Below are 13898 nucleotides of genomic sequence, written 5' to 3' on the forward strand. Positions count from 1 at the left end.
AGGCTTAGAAAAAAGGATACATAGGGCATGTGTTTTGTATTTTCTTTTTAAAATGTGTTAAGGTTCATGTTTCTCTGCATTCTTCAAAAGATAAAGAAAACTTTGAAAAATGTGAAATTTGTCAGAATGCCAGAAATATTTTTACTCCTCCACTGAACTGTTTGTATCCATCCATCCATCTGTCTATCTTTTTAATCCGCTTGTCCAGGACAGGGTCTCAGGTCAGCAGGATCCTGTCTCATCAATCAAAGGGTGCAAGGCAGGAGTATGTGATAGTGCTGGTCGGCTCCACACTACTGGTTGCATTCCTGGAGTCTCTTGAACCCACCATTGCCAATAACATACCAGAGGGATGAGCCAGCAGATGAGGACACAACACATATATCAAGGGGTAGGTGCATAAAGTGTATCAGTGCTTTTATGAAAAAAAATCCAAAAAACAGTGAAAACCCCTGAATTTAAAAGCAAGACTTAAAGTGAGAATAAAAAACAACAGTCTTTGGGCAATGCACCTTCCATTCATAGACAAGCCCAGCACAACTCCCTCTTCGCCTCCCCTGCTCATCCATTCACTTCAGCAGCCACAGTTCTCACCAACCTGACCCCCATCTTGGCCGCCATGAGTGCTGCCAGCCAGACCGCTCGGGGCCGGTTGTCCTCTCGTTTTCCTTCTTGCTCGCTCGCTCGCGTACCTGAGATCCCTGGAGAGGATGCTGCCTCGATTGCACGGACTCCATTACAACTATTCAATGGGGATTATCAGCCCCTGGAGCACCAGTCTTATTCTCCTCCACGGGGCCAATGACCGTGCTGCCTTTCTCCATACTGGCTGGTGCTAGCTCACCACCCCAAAGCTGCCCTCACAGCTCTGCTTCTATTCTGTCTTTCTTCTCTTCCCTTATATCAACGCTCCTAATGAGGCACTTGCCTGATGCGCTCACTCGCACGTGTCTTCAATATCAGACAGGCACCACCAGCCGCACTTGGAGTAAAGCGTGCTCACACCCGATTAGAGCCTGTCTTCTTGCGGGGTGTGATTACTTATTTAAAATGAGCACAGCATCACAGGCCACTTATCACAGAGCAGCACCTGAACAGGGGGCCAGTCCATCACAGGGTGAACACACACACAGAACAGGGCCAGTTTAACAATGCCAATTGTTAATTTCTTAATATATACCTGTGTGATATAATATGGCAAAAACACACAATATTGTGAGCAGTTGGGGCGCTCTTGAGTCTTCAAACACACAAAAAAAAGAAATGTTACAAAAGTGTGGTTTGATTATACAAAAATAAAACACTCAAGGAAGAGCAAGATAACCATACCAAGTGGGTATTCATAAACGGATTATTTCACTTTACTAACTCCGTTTACATTGCATGTATCAAAGCAGAACACACCCTTCCAATAACGCCTAACCTTTGGCATTTCTTCCTCCCGCCTGCGCTCCCAAATCAATTCTCTACTGTACTAAAACTGGAAGAACTCTTTAGTCCTCATTTGGGGTCTTCTTTTGAGTTTTTACCATTTTAGCTTCAAGATTGCCCTGTAAAACTCCTCAGGCCACTCTCCTGCAGTTATTCATGGCAGCCCCAGGTGTCTCTATAGTCTTGAATCCCAATATACACTTAAAAGGTTAGGCAACCATCCAGAGCCCTGTCCAAAATGACAAATAGCAGGGGGCTCTGCATACCCTAAAGCACCTCCTAACTGCCACAAAGTTGGCAGGGGAGCTCCTAACCTGTTACATTTTGTACACTACTCTCCTCCTGTTATATTTACTGTATTTGCTGAGAATATCTACTTCTGAAGCTCCTTCTGTTATTAACTTTTAGACACTGTCATTTCCAAGTTGCCATTGTGGCCAAGTTTCCATTGCATTTCTCAGCTTGCTGTTGCTAGTGAACATCAACTAGGAACTGTCTAACCTGTCCTGGAAATAGGTTGCAGTCGTAGTCTTGGCCAGGCCCGACATTACAATATACTCTTGTTATAGCGCAAATGTGACTTCTTACAGCAACTGTGGTTTTTAGAAAATATTTTTGAGAAACTGTAACTAAAATCAACATATTCCTGTAATTACAGTAGTTAGTGATGCAAGCAATTACCACCATCAAAAGCAAAATCCTGCTTTTGCTGGCAAACAGGGAATCCATAACATCAACGTCCTGTCATCTCTCTGGGCTCATGAGCTGCTGCTGTGAATGATACAAGTAACGCAGGTTTTTCTGGGGGATCCTTGAACTTCTTGTAGAATTGCACACAATCACATGAGGTTCCAAACATTCTTTCAAAATGCGATTTCTAGGTGTTTTAAAAATGGTTTGAAAGTCCAAAGTTCAATTCCATGTTTTGGAACTCTCATACTGTATATAATGCACCTTTCTGTATAATCTATTCACCCCTGTGACTTTAAGAAAAATCTATAAGGATCGAAACCTACCACATTTAACAGGGAAATGTAAACACTCCATAATAGACAGCCATACTTTGTAAGTTTTTTTTTTTGCTTGTTTTTTTGCTAATTAATGCCTACAATAAAACCATTGAAAGATTTCAGAAGGATACTGCTTACAAAAAGGTGATCAATTTTGAAGGAGACTGGTGGAATATCATAAGCCATACACAAAGAGAGGTTTTTGTCTAGTGAATAGGCAATGGTAGCTTCAGAGCACTTTTTCTTATTAAAAATGAAAAGTAAAAACATCACATTTATTACTGCTCATTGACAGCAGTAATAAATTTTAATGACAAGAGAACTGTCAAGTACTGCCAGGGGTTTATTATTGCAGTAGCTCTTAATGGAACTGTAGGTGTCCTTTCTACAATAAAAAGCACAACTTACACAATCCATTCACAGTCTGCTTGGAATCCCCATTCACTCTGAAGGAAAGGAAGAAGAAAGGAGCAGCAAAGCTTCTCTTTAACTCTGTGTTGACAGTCAATTATAGGAAAGAGTCTGGGAATAGCAAGGTCATACAGTACATGCTGAAGGAAGTACAAAGTTATAGGAAGAAATGCATTGACTTCAATTGGCTGAGTAGCCAGTATCGTCAAGCACTCAAAAACAGTTCATAATAGCTTAGTGTTTAAAAGAAGGTGAAATCAGTCACTCGACTATCCATTTCTCTGCATAACCTTTTGAGGGGTTGGAGTCTGCAGCACCTCAAGATTTCTTAATTTGTCACGTATAACAGGCAGTGAAATGTCAGTCTGGTTCACTACTGGGATTATGCAAATATGAGTAAAAAATATAAATAGAAAGAAACAGAAAAGCAAGTAAGATTAAATAGAACCACTTAAATTCTAAATATAAACTAACAATATGTAATACACTTGGTGTGATATACAGTGTCAAAATGACACAATGTTATGTCATTTATTATATCCATCCATCCATTATCCACCGCTTATCCGAGGTCGGGTTGCAAGGGCAGCAGCCTAAGCAGGAAAGCCCAGACCTTCCTCTCCCCAGTCACCTCCTCCAGCTCTACTGGGAGGACCCCGAGGCGTGCCCAGGCCAGCCAGGAGATATAATCCCTCCAGCGTGTCCTGGGTCTGCCCTGTGGCCTTCTCCCAGTGGGACATGCCTGGAACATCCTCCCCAGGGAGGCGTCCAGGGGGCATCCTGACCAGATGACCAAACCACCTCAACTGACTCCTCTCAATGCAGAGGAGCAGCGACTCTACTCCGAGTCTCTCCCAGATAATTGAACTCCTTACCTTATCTCTAAGGGAAAGTCCAGCCACCTTGTGCATCTCTCTGGTTTGGTGTCATAAGATGGCGGAACCTTTTTCCCAATTTCAGCAGGCAGAATGGTCTGTTACGGGGTGGGAGGAGACCTTAATGATTTGTGTTGCTTTGGTCCTGCAATGCTTAGTGGAAATGAGCTGCAGTGAGGGGAGAGCAGATCTCATAGCGTGGTTCACTGCCCACATGACCCTTTTTTGGTCTTTACAACCTTGCCAGTTGCCAGACCAAGATGTGCCATTCAGTGTTACAATACTTTCTACACCATCTTTGTAGAATTATTTCAGGAGACCCTAAATTGGTTAAGACACTGCCTTGTCCTTCTGACCTGGATATGGGATCTGCCTAAGTTGATGTCAGGTCCTCAGAGATATGAACTCCAAGGTACCTGAAACTACTCTCTCTTTCCTCTATAGTCCCATTGATATGGACTGGTGTGAGGGACCGCTACTATTTTATGCTGAAACAAGCCATCTCATCATTTTAGACACTGTAGAGAGTATCAGATACAATGAAGAAACCAGAATTGAGTAGATGTTACTCCTTTGCAAACGACACTCATGCAAATCCTTAGACTCACTAATATCAATTAACCTAAATACACATTTTTTTCTGAATTTACTGAATCAGAGAAAACTTAAAATTGGAGAATGTGCAAACTCCACTCTGTGACTGGATGGGAGCTCAAGCCTAAAGCCCTGCAGCAGTGAGGTAGAACAGAAGGCTATTAACTACCCTGAGTGTTGTTTTTTTTCTGAAGGTCTGAATCACTTAACAGAGTGTCTCGGTAATTAGAAACGGCTATGACAAGCCATGTGTTTTGCAGAAGTGCTAGCCATTGAAAGCAGAGAGCTGGGAGCATACTTTCCATACATGATGCATTTTGACATTCTTTCCACAGCTTGATTCACTACATATCCTACAACTTTTATATGGATGATCTGTGAACCTCTGGCAAGTTTGTTACAGCTAATTTTAGCTTTAATTCCTGCTCAAGGTCCTGAGTTAATATCTAAATTTCTCATCAGCCAATGAAAACTACGAGTACACTTGTTTAAATGCATAACTTGTAAAATCTCCTTTGAAATATCGCAAGGTACCTTTATGAACTTTTACAGGAAAAGCTGATTGCCCTTTCCAGTTGGGTAAGTCTGGAAGGGTGACACCCAGAGGCATCACAGGATGATTATGTTAGTGGAGATTGCTGTAGTACCAGAATAATTTAATCCATAAGCACCTTAAAAAATAAAAGCATTAAATAATTTACTGGACATCAGAAATCATGATTTAGAAATTACAAGCATATACATGATATATGTATACGAAATATTCATTATTATTTGTAATAAGCTAAAAGGAGATGTGGTACTGAGATAAATGTTATCTATGTTCCCTTCTTTATTTGTGTTCTAGTGTTTAGTGTGGGAATGATATTTTATAAAAAAAAATATGTCAGTTGCGAAAGAAATGCCATATCTTTAAGAGAGCATAAGGAAAATCTGCCTTTTTTATTAATTATTAAAAATTGGGAGACTGATTGAAGTTCTACGATTATCTCAGAATCACATATCCTCTCTTTTTTGATGCTTTTGGACATCACTTTTGACCTTGTCTTGTTTTATCAAATTAAATGTGGTTTAGTGCACAATTGTCAGTTGTACCACTCAAAATAAAATAAGTGATCTAGCAGCCATGTAAAATATTGTGTGTTGACCAGCCTCTGGAGCTTCACCTCAGCCAGGACCTTTCCAGCCACAGCAAGCAGAGATATACCTCTGCTGTCCTAGATGGCCTTGTCGCCATCGTTCTTACAGAAGATTAACATGTTAGCATCTCTCCACTGTTGTAGGGTGGGTTCCTCATCTTAGGCCTTGGTGATGTACTGGTGTAGAGTATTGCATTCATGTATTTGACTTTTTTTCATTTTTAATTTCAAACTTTAGATAATCACAGATTGACTCATGAAATTCTTTAAGTGCAGTAAGACTTAAAAAAAATAAAGAATACTTCTTTGCTGTTGGGAACTGTGCACATTTTTTGTTGAAAAATGGATATGTTATGTATAAATATTGTTTCCAGTGCTTTGATATTATTAAACAAAAGATACATTCTGCTATACTTTAAATATACTGTGCATTATAATAATATGCATGAGCATTTTAGCAGGTTAAAAAATTCAAAAGTTTTATAAGAGAGGAATATGAGGAAGGACAATCTGAAATCAGTCAAACATCAATTATGAAAACCTGGCTAGACTTGTCCCTCTTTTAATCATATACCTCTTTCCTAGCTAATCTTCCTTTGGCCGACATCTTAAAAGTACTACTGACACATTAAATAACCACATAAAAAGCACATTGGATTGTTCTACTGTATATATCCTTAATTTTTTTAAATATTTTCTTTCTCTAGTCAGTGTCCACTGAGTAATAGCAACCAGACCAGAAACTGGCAAGATGGCAGTGCAAAAAATGAACATTTGAAAAACACAAAACACAAGATATACTAAGCTGGAAAAAATGAATCACACTCAGTAAATGTTCTTTTTTAACTATGCTAAAATATATTTGGAACAGAGTGTGATATGATTAACGTACATGTTGTTACACACGTGCGACTAGGAGTGAGCTGAGTGGATCAAGTGGAGGTAATTACCCACTGGGCCAGGGGGTGACGGGGTGCACTAAACCTACCTCTGTTATCTGTGCAGGCCAAATATGGGAAAACCTGCCTGATTCAACGTCACTGCTGGTTCCGGCACCCAGACAGGTGCCACTTCCAGTTCTGGTGGCCAGACTGACGTCACTTCCGGTTCTGGCCAGATGACATCACTTCTGCTTTTCGGCTTATAAAGCCGCCATCTTTCCTCAACTATTGATTTCAGTTCAGGACTCAAAACAGTGCACATGAGTGCTGAGTCAAAACAGCCAGGGACAATATATGGGTGGCTGCCCCAAACCTTTTTGCGTGTGTCAAGGCGATTCATTTCACAATGTGTAAGTAAGCATTATTAGAATAATTGAAATGGCTTGAATATTAAAATATAAATGTTTAATGATTCACATCCATTCAAAGAAGCAATGAAAATATTAAAGTAACTAAAAAAGCAGGATACACTAGTTAGAATCTAATTTACCTCTGTAGTCATGTGAATACTATGCATGGGAGACCATTATGGTATAATGAGAATCATTTATTTCACTGAATGCACAATTAAAGATTCTTATATTGAATAAATGTTCAAATTCAAAGGCTGCCTGTGATAATTGTCTTCAGAAAATGTAAAACATTTATTCAAAAGTCTGTCACTGTGGCTTGCAGTACAAAATACTGGAAATCTCTTTTTTATTCTGAAAGGCTTATGTGTATCATATAGAATGAGCTATTTGCTTGGAGTGAGAACAGCATCTTTGTGTAATCCAACTCTTACAATGGCTGCTATAATAATCCTTTGTAGATGCATGTGCGTAATTGTTTTTTTTTCCTTGTGATGAATCTGTCATTTTTAGAATCCTGTAATGCCCCTTCTCTCATCTGTAACGAGTGACTTCTTTACTGAATACACCCGCACTTTCCAATTAATTGACCATTATATAAGCGATCCTATCATAAACAGAAAATTATATTTAAATGGATTTAGAGAGGTAAAGGTGGATTGTGTGCGTATACAGATCTGTGAATTGGCAATGAATGGCTTCATGAATATGGAAAATTGATTTATTCCCAGTCACCAAAATTCAATGACGAATCTATACAGTGAGAAGCAACGTGCTTTTCTCAGTTGACATGCAAATAGGAAGTTAGAGAGTCACTAAATAGGACATGTGAGCGAAAATATCCTACTGTGTGTGTGTTGTGTGTCTTTCTATGACACCGGGTGTGTGAAGCGCCTAGTGCAGTAGTGCAGAAGTCATTTTGATAACTGAAGTTAGCGCATATTGCATGGCACATTCTACATTTTACTCTCTGCTTATAGCTGTTGCTGCTGGCCGGTGCCCTTCATAGGGTTTAAAAGTGGACACAAGTTCACAACTCAGTATATAGCCTCTCTATCACCAAGATAGAGCCTCCTTGTGGCCACCCACGTACCTCACAGTTCCAGGTTAAACTGCAGGGCATCTCAGAGAAGCATGCAGGCCCACCAATGCATGGACATATCCTGATGCCCATCAACCACAATTCCAGCTATAAGCAAATAGCCCCACTGCCCTATGGTTAGTTTATTAAGATAAGTTCTAAGGGAGCACACCCTGAAAAGAAACCAATATCCTGCTGCTGCACAATAGGTAGGCCTTAACAGACCAAGGATCTGGCAGCCTTAGGTAGCCAAGATGGGTGACTGGTCATCCTGGGCCTATGTTTGCCACCAGGACCTACATCATCAAGGCAAAGACAGTGCACCTGGGGGACTGTGTACCCCATGACACTTTAAAAACTTCCTTGAGCTGGTCACCTTATTTCTGGTCAAAGTCTGGTGGAAATGGGGTATATGTTGAGCAGGTGTGAATGAACTGGGAGCTCTTACTCAGAGCCCTGCAAGTTGGCAGCACAGAGTATTGGGCCAGCAATAGCTTGGATTAGGCGGCAGCTGTTTTCAGCAGGCCCTTGTATGTCTGAGCTGACCAATTCAGAGACCACACTGCTCATCCCAGCTGAGAAAGGGCCTAGAAGATGTGGCCTAAAAATGACCCACTCAATCCATGCATGGAAAAACTACTGTACCTGTTGTGTCATTTCATTTATGCAGTGACAATAAAAATAAGGAAATACTTATCTTGAAATTGGCTCTGATAGACCCAATTTGTGAAGAGCACTGGTTGCCTCTGAACTGAGATGCTATAACTGACATTTTTGCCCTGAATGAGACCAGGCTTCTGGATGAAGTTTTTCTAACAGTAGAAGGGATGGGTTACAGTTTCTTCTGGAAATGTTATCCCTTAGGTGGACAACAGCTCTATGGTGTGGGAGTGGCCATCAAGAATACACTTCTACCAAGGCTCATTGAAACACCCTTGGAGATTAGTGAAAGACTAATAACCCTCCGTATTTCCCTGGCTTTAAAGCTTTTCACCACACTTATCAATGCCTAGGCACCAACTATGGCATCTGAAAAAGAGGCCAAGATAGCCATCTGTCTAGCTATCATTGGATGAGGTTCTTGCAGAATTTCCAAGAGTAATAAGATCCTTTAGTGTGGGGCTTTTAATGCCTGAATGAAACAGAACAACACAATATCAAGTACAGTAAGTGCTTTGCAGACATAGTATTGAACAGGCCAATGCAAATGGCATGAGATTGCTCACTCTTTACTCTGAACACAATCTCACCATAACCAACACAGAAAAATAAAATGAATATATGACATCAATTTTGCACTTATGTTCTAAACACTGGCACCTGATTGACTATATCACAGTGAGGCACCGTGACATTGGAGACATTCTCATCACGCGTGCTTTGGGAGATGCAGAATGTTGGACTGACGATCATAGTGACTGCAACACTAAAATGCATAGAGAGAGGGTTCTGGAGCTGCAGTATGCAGATGACTGTGGTTCAGTGGCTCCCATTTCACAAGACTTTCAGGTTGTTCTTGCTGTGGCAGTGAAAGCATGCAGTAGGATGGAATTGACTAACAAGATCAGTAAAACTGAAGTGGTCTGCTAATGGAGTACCAACATCCCACCTACAGCACCATCTGTCTTCACTGTTGCTGGCAAACAACTCTCAATATTCTCATCTTTAAGGCATCTTGTGAGTATACAACAGTATTGAGAATCAGATTCAGAATCACATTAAGCAAGCATCAACTGCCTTGGAAGACTCTGTCTCTAGGTCTTCCAAAACAAGAACCTCCATCTCCACACTAAAATGAATGTTTACCAGCCAGTCTGTGTCGCTACCCTCCTCTACAGCTGTAAAGCCTGGGTACTCTACAGAAGCCACATCAAATCTGTGGAGCACTTTCATATATACGGCCTTCATATTACAAGGTGTGATTGTCTGCCTCATTTTAAAATATATGTGGAAGGATCAACTGTAGAAAAATTTGAGGCCATCAGCTAATAATTGCCCAGCACATTATAAGGTTGCCCCCAAATTGCCTGTCCCGCAGTGTGTTACATGGGCATTTGCACTTCGGTTGACACTCAGCTGCAGGGAAAAGAAGTGATATACATACCAACTGAAGATCACATTAAAAAAGTGCAAGATCTCACGTGGGGACCTGGAGAAGGCACCTTCTGACTGCAATACCTGGTGACAACTGTGTCAATAGGGGACTTTCCTGCTGGAGGAAGACAGAACAGCCAAGAGACTTTGCAAAAGGTTCAAGAGAAGCTCTCTTTGCTGCCACTACCACCACTGCTACTATTACATACACATGCCCCACATGCAACAGGACTTGTAGATCCACAGTAGGACTTTTCAGCTATGAGAAAACTCCCTGTTAAAGACAGAGTCAGACATCTTTATGGAACTCATTAGACAACTGAGAGAAAAAATGAGAGAGAGAAAGACCCTGCAGTAAATTGGCACTCAGTCCTGAGCTCATTCCTGTCTCATGCCTGGAGCCTTTGTACCTCTGTACTGGAAAAATCAAGTGTGGAATATGAATAGACCAATAATTTAGTAAAAAAAAGAAGTAATATATTTGCAGCATGAATCCCCCAAAATGTAATGTTTAATATTTACATATGCAAATACTATAAAATGAACTGATAAAATCATGGATGAGTGTTTTTTAATGTAGATTTGTTTTTTTTTTTCAAATCATCTCTAAACAGCTCTTTATTGTGACTACTAATAAAATAACTTTAGTCTTGATGATTCATTTTTTTTTCACAACAAATGTTGAAACATGCATAAAGCAGATGAAACGTTTTTGAAAGAATAACAAAACTCAGTCCAGTCTCAACTTGCACATTTCATTTTATGCTATTGCCAGCAGAGTTGAGCTTCATGAATATTTTTCAAATTTAATATTGCTCAATAGCAGTGTGCAAATACTTACATAGATTTGTAACCTTTCAAATATAAAAAATCTGTTATTTGTTGTAGTACTTGAGGTTGATAGCGCAGTTAATTTAGTAAATTTACCAATGCATAAATGTAATTCAGAAAGCCTGTTTTGGTATAGACATCCCTTTTTAGAACTATTTTTTATTACTTACTATTAATCTGTATTCATTTTTTTCATAAACGTACTAAGGATAGGATTACATGGTTAATCTAGGTCAGTATCAGGATTTAAGAAATTATTCTGTATTTTGCATTATTATTTTTGTTTATTCTACTTTTTACTGGAGATGCCACAGTCATGGGCATTTTGTGAGCTGTCTGTTATGCTGCATCACTAGGAATGTGAATCACGGGTTGTGTAATGTGTGACAGGAGGGTTTCGTTATTTATGACTAGGCTGTATCTCATTTGCTGTCAGAACATTGTGAAAATACAGGAAAGACTGCTGAAAGACTGTTTGCTGAGCAATCTCATTACAAGAATTTTCCTTTTAACATCTATTCTGTTTATTGACTTCAAATTTTGTTGTAGCCCATTAAGCCAGGCTATCGCTGATTTAGTGTTTTGACCTCAGCCAGTTTAAGTTACTCAGTAAAATGTTGGTTAGACTTACTATAACCTATGCTTAATAATTAGTCTTTACTACAGTCACAAATGAAACTGACACATTTTACAATTTGTTGTATATAAATACCTGTCAGCATGGAAGATATTTAACATCGTAATAGGGTTCTTTCTTGACAAACCATGTTAAAATTATGTCAGAGTAGCTGAAGTACACAGTATTGTCAAGGTATATTTGTAGAGTGGGTTAAGGAACAAAAGCAAAGGTTTATGTGTTTCTTAAAAGGTGACCCTGTTGTTATTGCTAGCTATCCCATCCATCATCCACACTGCCTCTGCATCAATGGTTCTACTCTCATAAGTTGTGAATTTGTTGTTTTTGGTTCTGAATGGATTCCAGAATTGCAGTAGCTCTTTGTTTGGTTGTAATCATGACAGCTAGTAGTGCTTAAATTATGAAGCAAAGCCAACAAAGCAGAAGTTAAACAACAACCCTTTCATTTTTCATGGTGTTGCACTGCACTTCCACTCTTGATCAAGCCTCACCTAACACCCTCCTTCAAAAACACACAATACTCCAATTTGTATTACAGTAGATAGAATCAGCATCAGAATCAGCATTGCTTGGGTAAGTAACGTTAAAGTAATTTGGTGTGCTAGTCCAGCTTCAGTCTGTTTGGATGTTTCACTCTCTCTGAGCCAGTAGGTGGTACTGATGTACACATTGTACCAAACAGGAAAAATAAAGAAAAACACTGGGTCCCTCAGGGACAAAATTTTAAAGTGGTCTGTCTTATCTGTATGGTCTTGAGATCAACTATGCAAATGTTGTCCCAGATTGCTAAAAGGGTGTAGGATTGTGTGGAGAACACACAGACAGACATTCTGATTTATATACTGTATATACAGTACAGATAGATAGATAGATAGATAGATAGATAGATAGATAGATAGATAGATAGATAGATAGATAGATTAGTAAATTTATTTAATATATTTATGAAAATGAAGTTATAGAAGACACCTGCAGATGTTCAGTTGAAATTCTTGTAATATGCTCATTTTAAGGAGCAGATTGGGATTTCAGGACATAACTCACAAGGAAGGTCATGTCCTATAGTTATTTTTTTTTTTTTCAGTGATCACATATTTGTTCAGATTTTACATGTTTCCTAACCTTTGAAGCAGAAAAATCTCAAAAGATGTGAAAAGATCCCACAACATAAATAAAGATTAAGATTAAATAAAGATATCCCAAGTTTGAAATCACTATTGTATACTATGATAGACAAATCTGACAGAGATGATGACAATAAGGTTTATTGGCTTCTGGGGCAATTTATTGTTACGTTGAGCTAGTTGTTGAAGTGGGCGGGTTACTTCTAAAATTGTAATTTAAGCATTCCCTCACTTCTCATACGTTTCCTTTACTACAAGCACCTTGCAATTTCAAAAGCAAAAAAACCTTCTTTGTTGTGTATTAAACCCATGACGGGTACATAAGAAAAAAAGCAACATTCAAGTATCACATCAATGCAAATACTGGTGGATTTTGACAAAAAAAGTTAGAAATATTTTGCCAAGAACAGGCCATTTACTCCAACAAAGTCTGCAAATCCAATCCACCTGATTTCTCCAAAAATAACATCAAGTCAAGTGTTGAAAGTAACTAAAGTCCTACTGTCTACCATACTACTTGGTAATTTATTTCATGTGTCTATAGTTCTCTGCGTGAAGAAAAACTTTTGAACATTTGTGCAAAATTCAACCTTACAAGTTTGCACGTGTCTCTGTGTTTTCATTAGAAAACTCTTTTAAAAGTAACAGTCTGAATTCAGTGTAGTAATTACTTTCAGAAGTATAAAAATTTCAATCATGGCACCTCTTATTCTCTATTTAAACTGAAAAGGTTTGACTCCTTCAGTAACACATACCTTACAGTTGTGGAATCAGCCTAGTTGCTCTTCTCTAGACATTTTCTAAACCTGATATGTCTTTTTTTGTAATACAGAGACCAAAACTGTACACATTACTCCAGGTCAAGCCTCACTAAGGTGTTATAAAGCTTAAGTATAACTCTTTTGATTTGTACTCCATACCTCTTGCTAAACAACCTAACATTCTCTTAGCTTTCTTAAAGGCTTCTGTAAGCTATTTAGATGTAGATAGTGATGAGTCCGCTATGCCTCCTAAGTTCTTCTCAAATTAGGTACTTTTAAGTTTCAGACCTCCTATTAACATTTTTACTTCCTACATGTAATACTTAACATTTACATACGATAAATTCCATTTATCAGAAATTTCTTTAGTCCTCTGTAATGACACGTGTGATTCTATCCTAACTTTTTGGCATCATCTGCAAATTTCACCAACTTGCTCTTTATACTCCTATCCATATGATTTATCATTATTGCAAAAGAACAGCAGCCTCAGCACTGATTCATGAGGAACACCACTTTTAACATTACATAAATCTTATCAGGCTCCTCTTACCATAACCCTTTGCTTCTGTGTTTCGTATTCAATTTTGGAGCCATCTATGTAATGCACCCTAAACTC

This window comes from Polypterus senegalus, chromosome 14 (assembly GCF_016835505.1).
Source record: "Polypterus senegalus isolate Bchr_013 chromosome 14, ASM1683550v1, whole genome shotgun sequence".
NCBI classification, from domain to species: domain Eukaryota; kingdom Metazoa; phylum Chordata; class Cladistia; order Polypteriformes; family Polypteridae; genus Polypterus; species Polypterus senegalus.